The sequence below is a fragment of the Biomphalaria glabrata genome, chromosome 5, assembly GCF_947242115.1.
Source record: "Biomphalaria glabrata chromosome 5, xgBioGlab47.1, whole genome shotgun sequence".
Classification (NCBI taxonomy): domain Eukaryota; kingdom Metazoa; phylum Mollusca; class Gastropoda; family Planorbidae; genus Biomphalaria; species Biomphalaria glabrata.
In genome coordinates, this window is record NC_074715.1 from 2,873,012 (window position 1) to 2,882,563 (window position 9,552).

General features: G+C 30.4%; 2 protein-coding genes and 1 long non-coding RNA gene across 3 annotated transcripts in view; 2 read left to right on the forward strand and 1 right to left on the reverse strand.

Annotated features, from left to right (window-relative positions):
* The window catches only part of LOC106052402 (hemolymph lipopolysaccharide-binding protein-like), a 47,075-nt gene that overhangs the window by 21,804 nt on the left and 15,719 nt on the right, over positions 1 to 9,552 (forward strand). The window lies entirely within an intron of this gene.
* The window catches only part of LOC106073948 (uncharacterized), a 101,623-nt gene that overhangs the window by 6,318 nt on the left and 85,753 nt on the right, over positions 1 to 9,552 (forward strand). The window contains exon 2 of the mRNA XM_056028252.1: positions 7,598 to 7,756. The gene's annotated coding sequence lies outside the window, so the exon portion shown is untranslated. The remainder of the gene's footprint in view (positions 1 to 7,597; positions 7,757 to 9,552) is intronic.
* LOC129926151 (uncharacterized) lies at positions 1,708 to 4,126 on the reverse strand. The gene is made up of 3 exons (XR_008777806.1): positions 3,006 to 4,126; positions 2,591 to 2,659; positions 1,708 to 2,277 (listed from the first exon to the last, which is right to left on the reverse strand). It is a non-coding gene; the product is annotated as an uncharacterized LOC129926151 (long non-coding RNA).

Consider the following 9,552-nt stretch of genomic DNA (forward strand, 5'->3'; position numbering starts at 1 on the left):
TCCAAATATCTGGACTCCCAGTTACCAAGAAAATAAGCTTAGGTTTCAAAGAGACGACACTGGCACTTCAGCTAAGACGATCAGTAAAATTAATAGCAACTTTAATTGCAGTCCACCAAACAAGATAAAAAAAAAAGCAAGTGTGGCTTCAATAGCATTGATGATATTTAGTTTACTTTTATCTCATTTACTAGTATTACTATTTCATTGACTATTGTTTTTTATTGTCAAATAGGCATAAGTACATGTACTAGTTCCTGCAATTTGATGAAAAATGATAATTAAATTGTGTATAGTCTATATACGAATGTTTATAAGAGATCACAGCTTAGCTTAATTTACTTAATATTTTAAAACTATGATTTTGTGTTCTGATTCTACTCTAAATAAATTATATTTCATTTTAAGAATGCAAAGTTGGAAATTCATTCTGTTCTGATGAAAAAAAATTATTAAACTAAAGTAGTTGTTTATGGTTCTTTTGTATTTATTTTTAAATTATTTATTCATTAGAAATTAATTGCTCTTTAACATTTACTTGAAGTAAAGATCAAAAACACAAATTCAATACATGATCAGCTCTCAATTCACGCAGATCACAGCCCATCACTTAAATGTATTTACTGTCAATTCTACAGACTATTCATTTCAAAATGTTGCTTTAAATTGTTATATGACACAATCAAAGTACTGGCACCTCACATTGATGTAGGCCTAAAGCAGCTGAAATAATGACAAATTTTCATTCACTAACTTGTACTGTCATTTATTATCAGACGTGTTAAAACTAATGACCTGTATATATATAATTGATTAAGCAGGAGCATCAACAAATCTTGAACAATAATTTTCTACAGAAAAACTTTATTCTTATCCAAACAATATACATTTACAATGTATTTAAACAAGTTAATTTATATAAATCTGTATAACCTAAAGATTATAGTGTATTTTGAGCATTGTGTGAATACCAAGTTACATTATTACATGAAAATAGTGTACTCATTTTTTAAATATTCTGGGTAATAAAAATTAATAACTAATATGATACAATAAAATTGAAGCATTAGTCAAATAAAAAAAAATTTCACTCAAGATCTATGTGAACTCTATGCTTGAAAAAAATCATTTTGAAATTAATTAAAAAAAAAATAATTATGGTTCTTTAGTCAATGAAATGATAGCAGCAATTATTTAACAATTTCATGATTATCCATTAATCTCAATATACTTATAACTGAAAAATAATTCTCAAGGTTTAGATCCAACCATTTGAAATAATGATTATAATTTTTTGCTTAATTCAAATCTAATATAAACAAAATTTCCTCTGTCAAGAAACTTATGAGGGAGGGAACAACATGCATGTTCTTCTCAGTAAGTTTTGCAAAGGGAATTAAGAATATATGATGTTGCTTTTTTTGCCAACATTTTAAACCTTCGCACCAGGTTTTAGTTTTAAGGAGAATACACCATATTTTATATGTTTACTTTTGATAGATTCTTATTTTAATTTTTAAAAAAAGTAAAATTTCCCTTACATATCTTGCAATCTATGGGGCAGATGATATAAAGTTTATCAGTTTCTGTGCCCCATGGTTAGCGAGGGTGTCATGTACCCAGCACAACAACCAACCACATTTTGAAAAAAAATCCCATTTCAGACCTCAAAATCTATAGGGCAGATGATGTTAAGGTCATTTGATTCTTTGGCCAGTGCAGCATATGGCCAGCACAACAACCAACCATCTTTACTTTCCAAAACGAAAGTCAGCTACCCATTAGAGTTAGGTGGACTCAGGGGCACCCAAAAATCTAAAAAAATTAAATCTGAGTCTTCACAGAGATTCAAACCCATGACTTAACCATTCAGCCATGGATCCCCAAACTGCCTTTACTTATTCCTTACTATTGCCATGTATCCCTAGCCTTTTAAATTCTGAAATTGAAAATCCCAGTCTTAATCGAACCCAGGAACCCTCAGTTCAAAAGCCAAGTGCTTTACCACTCATTCACTGCACTCCCTATGGTTTTAATGGGGCTCAGATTAATAATTTTCAAGTACAATATCAAACAGATTTAAAGAAATACTAAATCCAAACCTGTTGGCTGAGTGACAGGATATACATAAATATGTATAGAGCTTACAGCATAATATATATATCTTAAATTAAAATTGGTCCAAGACTTTTATTTTGCAACATGATGGGATTTTCCTTTCTGGTGGTGCTATGCAGGAGTCCAAGAATCTCATCTTTTCTCATAACAGAAAGTTATCTAGTTATAAAATAAATAAAAGGATTTAAAAAAAATAAAAATATGTGTGACATATGTGTTGACCATGCTAAAAATAGTCTGTACCTAAAAGGAGCTACTGTGTTAATGTGTAGACATGGCCCTGACCTTAATAGTTATAAATTATTACTAAAGGTGAAGGCAGATATTCAGTTAATTTGATGGACATTGCACTCATCTAAAAGCAACTATAACATATATTATGATTTACATTTTCATGGAAAACTAGTTTTTCAAAAATACAAGTACTTCAGCTTATGAGAAAAGTGCATAGGGAAAAATTGCAGTACCTTACCTTTAAGAGGTGCAACCAATCATTGACTTGTCAGGAATGCATGCCTTTTTCTTGCATTTCCAAACATAACTGTAATTATACAATTAGGCATAATGGCTAATTTCTTTTGAAAACATTAAAATTAAAAAATAATATTATTAAATTGAATACATTGTTGTATCAAACATACAAATTATCAGACATAAATTTGCCTAATTTCATCTAACAGTTTATTGTAAAGGAATGGCCTGCACAACAGCCAAGTATATTAGGCATTCATGAAAGATGAATTTGCTTAAGAGTGTTATAAAAAAAAAACTAGAAAAAAATATTAAATTCCATCCCAGATATTTGGATGTTGCTTGACCATGAAAATCACACAATTCATAAAACATCTTTTAGATAACTAAAATAAAAATTGTATAGTAGTACTTACAATAAATATTGAATGGATGCCAATATTATTAACGTCTGCCCAGAGAGTAGAAATAGTATAAGTATGATCCTTGAGCCAATCTGGTACATCATCAGAACTGGTTGGCATGGTTCTACTTGTTAATAGCTGAAACATTACAAACATTTTTTTAAATTTATAATTTATCACAGACTAGAATAGAAATGTTGCCAGGAAAAATACCAATGGTTAGAATACACCTGATGATACTTTTGTAGCCTTAAAATGCACCAAATCTTCATTCATTAAATCTGATAAGAAACATATATGTATCACACAAGTCCAAGTTGATCAGAGTGTCATAGCAAATAATTAACTAGATATGTGAGTTTTATATTAAAGTGCTGAATTTCAGGGGATAGATCCAACTTCACACCACATCATTTATTATTTCATGAACTCATGGGTCTGGGCATGGCATGGAATGGGGTGTAGGCGAGGCATGGTTTATAAATTGTCTTGTATATATATATTAGATTGGGTAAAACTTCCCATCGAAGGTAACTTTTACTGATAGATCTGGATCAATTATAAATTTATGGGATCTAGGCCTGCATAAATTTTATCTTTTATTTATATATTTTATGTACATAAATAACTAGTCTAGAATCTATAATTATATCTTAATAATAATTTTTGTAGATGTCATATAATATCTAAAATATTAAGTATAGATCAGTAGATTTAGAATTTTAGTTAGTAAATATTTTTATATTCCAAATCTAAACTGGATCTATATATTGTATATCTATCTAGAATTTAGATCAGTAGATTTAGTATTTTAGCTAGTAAAATACTTTTATATTCTAAATCTAAACTGTATCTAGACCTAATTATTCTAGAAGCTTAGATCTAGAAGACTAGTTGTCAAGATTTGACTACACTATGGCTAAAGCTAATGCACTAGCTAAGTAGGCCTACTAGATAGATCAAGAGACAGAGTACTAATAGTAATAGACTCTTGCCTCGTTGGGCCTCTCAAATCAGCTAAAGACATTAGAGACAATTTAGGAAGGTGAATATTTTGATCCAATTCCAAGATCTACAAACTACAAGTTAGAGTCTAGCTAGAGATGCTAGATCTAGTCTAGAAGGCTGATCAATTAAAATGATGATCGATAGATCTAGAGAGTAGAGTTCTAGACGTAAACTAGATCTATAAACATTCATATTGATCTCATGTATGGTCTAGATCTAGAGAAAATAGAGTGGAAATCATGACTTAATTAGATCTACTGAGTTATTTTTTTAAAAATATATTTAAATAGATCTAGATCTAGAACCATAATCTAAGTCTGGGTGTTGTAGATCTAGATTATTCTAGATATAAGAGATCTATAGATAAGTTCGATTTTTAAAAAATGCGCTTTCGAAATTTAAAATACCCAGATTTAAGTATTAATATACCCATATTGGTAGGGCCTCTTTAATCATTTATTAGATCTATTAAAGCATGTCTATAAAAAGGATATTATTATTTAAAAAATATATTATTATATAAAAGATATAGTTGTGAATATTTAATAAAAAAATTAAAATAATGAATTTTTTACTTTTGCCAATTAACACTCTGGCTGGCAAAAAGGATTACTCCTCAATACTGTGAAAAGACGATAACTGCATGAGTTGGTTTGGAATTGTATTTTGTAAGACTAACTTAAAAAAAAATATCCTTCAAGAGAATAAACGAAAAAAGGTTTCTCAGAAGAAAAGCTGGCTGGACTACGCAAATAATGGACCAGCCTCTCTCTCTTGATATCTTGTTAAGAACATTGGTGACCGGGAAAAGTGGAGGATTAGGTTACGCGGGACAGATGATAATGATTTCATGTACATAAAAAAATCCAGATTTTGTGTAAAATACCCAAATGTGAAAGTACTGAAAACAGCTATTTTAATGGGGTGGCCTTAAAAAAATAACTTTTGTGACGATCCCTTATTCAGGAAAATTTTATAAATCACAAAACATTGTGAGAAAATGGATGAAATTTTTAGAGATCTAATAAAATAAAGCGTAGGAAAGTTTTACTCTCATTGAAGGTCAGTCCAAGTGACTGGAGGAGTAAATTTCTTCTTTTGCATCCTCCTGAATTTCTCCATATTGCACCATGCGCGAAAAAAAATGCGCGACGGCACTCCCCTAGTAAAAACTAGGAGCTGTTGTTCCATTAGTATAGTTCCATGGTCTAATGAAAGAATGCTCATCAGGAATTCTACATTCGCAGATATAAGGAACGAATTTATGTAAAAAATTGATTTTGAAACACAAATTTGAAGGTTAATTTTATTAAATAATGAAATCAATGGACTTTTGGACTTTTGTATTTTCATGTGTCAAAGTAAAAAACTATCTGCGCAAAGTGTAGTCCTTAAAATTATTTCTAGATCTAGATCCTTTCGATCTTTTCTCATATAAACATGGCCTAGATAGATGAAGTTATAATGCTTTTATAGAGCTGGTCAACTTTTTTTTTTTTGAGGGTCTTAAGTTTTTTTTAGGGCTACAATACATACACAACGGTCTAAGTTAGTACCCAAGGAGCTTTTGAGCCACGTTTTATCAAGATCGGTCAAACAATTTTGATTTCTATACGGGGACATACATAGATACATACGCCTCACATTCTACTAAATATATTAGATATATAAGGCATCCAGCCTGTGCCAGGTATTTTTAAAGTGGGATATAGTCTACGCAGAGAAAACAATTCTTTAGGATATTGCAAATGGACCCAACAAGCACCTGATGTAGATATGGTATAAAGTCTTGAGAATCCAACAAAGGACATGTGAAGTCTAACGGTGCACATACATTTTATACAAATTTTTTTTATGTTTATTAATGATAGTAGATAATGTGATGTCTGGAAATTTTGGCAAGAAAATTAGTGATATCAGAGCATCTATTTTACTTATGTTTGTATAGCTAAACTCTCATTCTATTGGCATCTGTGAGCTTAAATTGTGTTTATTTCTGCGTCCTGGGGAGCATATGCATTTATAAGACGTGTCGTGGACCTCATCTAAGAAACAAATATTCATTAAAAATAAAAACAAGACTCTAATGCTTAATTAATCACATTAACACAGGGGTGGGCAAATTACGGCCCGCGGGCCACACCGAAGTGTTTTATGCGGCCCGCCGACGCCTAAAGAAAACAGGTGTTCCCACACATTACACTTATAAAAATGCAAATATATTTAAATAAATAATTGTAAATATCTATAGATCTAGAAATTATTGAAACTTTTGATTCTTATCACTTATCATGAAGAGGCTAAATAAACATTGTCATTAAACGTCATTCTAAAACGTTTAAAGTAAACGAAGATTATCCTTATTGGCAATATTTCGAAACATTGCAATGTTTTGTTTGCAAATGAAATGTATGTGCATCTTCAATCATTTCTCGAGACAGCAAGTGAAATTAGGTTTTATCATTTTCCTTAGCTGAAAGGTGAAACTATTTCTAGTGAAATGGTTGAAAGTTCAAGACTTTTTTGGATTCCTTGATTGTGGAGTTTGAAAGCAAATTTTAAGACGTCAAGAACTTGGAACTAGTTTTCAATACCAACAGCTCACCAGTTAATGCAGAAGCTGATTCAGCTCCAGATGACATACCTCCAAGCAAATTATGACCTGAAAGAGTAATTCCATTGAATTCTTCCACAGAAGTTTCATGACTGCCAGAAGCTGTATTCCCATACTTAAGAAAACTTTGCTTCAAAGCTTTCACATTATTCGGAACCTAATTCATCTGTGAATACGCTTTATTTCGTTTGTTTGATGATTATGAAGTGACTGTAAGTTGACAGCAGTCGCAAGAACAAAACAACTAGTAAGCTAGCTCTACAGTTACAGAACATTATGCACGAATGTAAACAGTTAAATGCTTCACATGAAGTACAATGAACAATTGTACATTTGTGGTGAAATGTTATAATCTAAAAAGACAATAACAAAACAAAAAAAAATATTCTCAAAATTAGTTCAAGAAATTTCTAACTATTGTTGTAATTGCTCAATTGGGAGTAAAAAAAATGTATGCGGCCCGCCAGTCCCCAAATTGTTTAAATGCGGCCCTCGGTAGAAAAAATTGCCCACCCCTGCATTAACATCATTTACAAGGGTGGGGGGGGGGCGTACAACAAGGTGAATATATGTGGTCGTTCAATATGTAGTCTTATGATGGTATGTTGGTTTAAATGTATAATATTTTTAAAATTAATATTTATAAAATCCGGTATTTTACAAATGCTACTTTAAAGAATAACAAAATTACTTAATACTTTCATTATGTGCTATTTATGTTAGTTTAATAATAAAGCTCTACTAATTCTCATTGCTTTTTCATTTCATTGTTCTATTTGTGACATTGAAGTAAAACATGTTTCCAGATTGACCTTGCCTGTGCGCAAAGAAATGTTTTTTTTATCTTTTCGTTTTTTTTTGTTTTTTTTTTTTGTATTACTTTTTAGATTTCTTCTTTTTGCCTTTTGTATTATTGTAAAGTTTGACGTCGTTAAAAAGAAACGTATCCTGTACGTTTTGTCCATTTCATACATTTCAACAGGTGGCCGCCAAACAACACCTGAGATCGCTCCGAAATTTTGGCCGTGTGGTTCACTAGGTGGAGATTTTAGGATACAATGGTATGACAACACTGCTACAATGTGTCTTTTGTGGTCTTCATGGCCTCTTACTTACTATGAAGCTAATAGATATTGTCAAAGTAAGTGAATACATTTTGCAATCGTAACTTTTTGATAAGTAAAATGTGTTTTGTATCTACTCTTATAACACTCGAAAAAAAAATCTTATTATAAGTCTCAGGGCTTTATATATATATATATATATATATATATATATATATATATATATATAATAAATATATCTAAATTAATATCTATCAATCTATCTATCTATCTATCTATCTATCTATCTATCTATCTATCTATCTATCTGTCTATCTGTCTGTCTGTCTGTCTGTCTGTCTGTCTGTCTGTCTATATATCTATCTGTCTGTCTATCTGTCTGTCTATCTGTCTGTCTATCTGTCTGTCTATCTATATGTCTATCTGTATGCCTATCTGTATGCCTATCTGTAAGTCTATCTGTCTGTCTATCTGTCTGTCTATCTGTCTATCTGTATGTCTATCTGTATGCCTATCTGTATGTCTATCTTTCTGTATATCTATATATCTGTATATCTGTATATCTATCTGTATATCTATTTATCTATTCAATCTGTATATCTATCTGTATATCTATCTATCTATTCTATCTGTTTATCTATCTGTATATCTATCTGTATATCTATCTGTATATCTATCTGTATATATATCTGTATATCTATCTATATTTCTATCTGTATATCTATCTATCTATTCTATCTGTATATCTATCTGTATATCTATCTATCTATTCTATCTGTATATCTATCTGTATATCTATCTGTCTATGCTATCTGTCTATCTATCTGTATATCTATCTGTCTAACTGTATGTCTATCTGTCTGTCTGTCTGTCTATCTATCTGTCTGTCTGTCTGTCTATCTGTCTGTCTATCTGTCTGTCTATCTGTCTGTCTATCTGTATGTCTATCTGTATATCTATCTGTATATCTATCTGTATATCTATCTATCTGTATATCTGTATATCTATCTGTATATCTATCTGTATATCTATCTATCTATTTTATCTGTATATCTATCTGTATATCTATCTATCTATTCTATCTGTATATCTATCTGTATATCTATCTATCTATTCTATCTGTATATCTATCTGTATATCTATCTATCTATGCTATCTGTCTATCTATCTGTATATCTATCTATCTATGCTATCTGTCTATCTATCTGTATACATATCTGTCTATCTGTCTATCTATCTGTATATCTGTCTATCTATCTGTATAACTATCTGTCTGTATATCTATCTATCTGTATATCTATCTATCTGTATATCTATCTGTATATCTACCTATCTATTATATCTGTAAATCTATCTGTCTATCTATCTGTATATCTATCTGTCTATCTGTCTATCTATCTGTATATCTATCTGTCTGTATATATATCTATCTGTATATCTATCTATCTGTATATCTATCAATCTGTATATCTGTATATCTATCTGTATATCTATCTATCTATTCTTTCTGTATATCTATCTGTATATCTATCTATCTATTCTATCTGTATATCTATCTGTATATCTATCTGTATATCTATCTATCTATTCTATCTGTATATCTATCTGTATATCTATCTGTATATCTATCTATCTATGCTATCTGTCTATCTATCTGTATATCTATCTATCTATGCTATCTGTCTATCTATCTGTATATCTATCTGTCTATCTATCTGTATATCTATCTGTCTATCTATCTGTATATCTATCTGTCTATCTGTCTATCTATCTGTATATCTATCTGTCTATCTGTCTGTATATCTATCTATCTGTATATCTATCTATCTGTATATCTACCTATCTGTATATCTGTATATCTATCTGTATATCT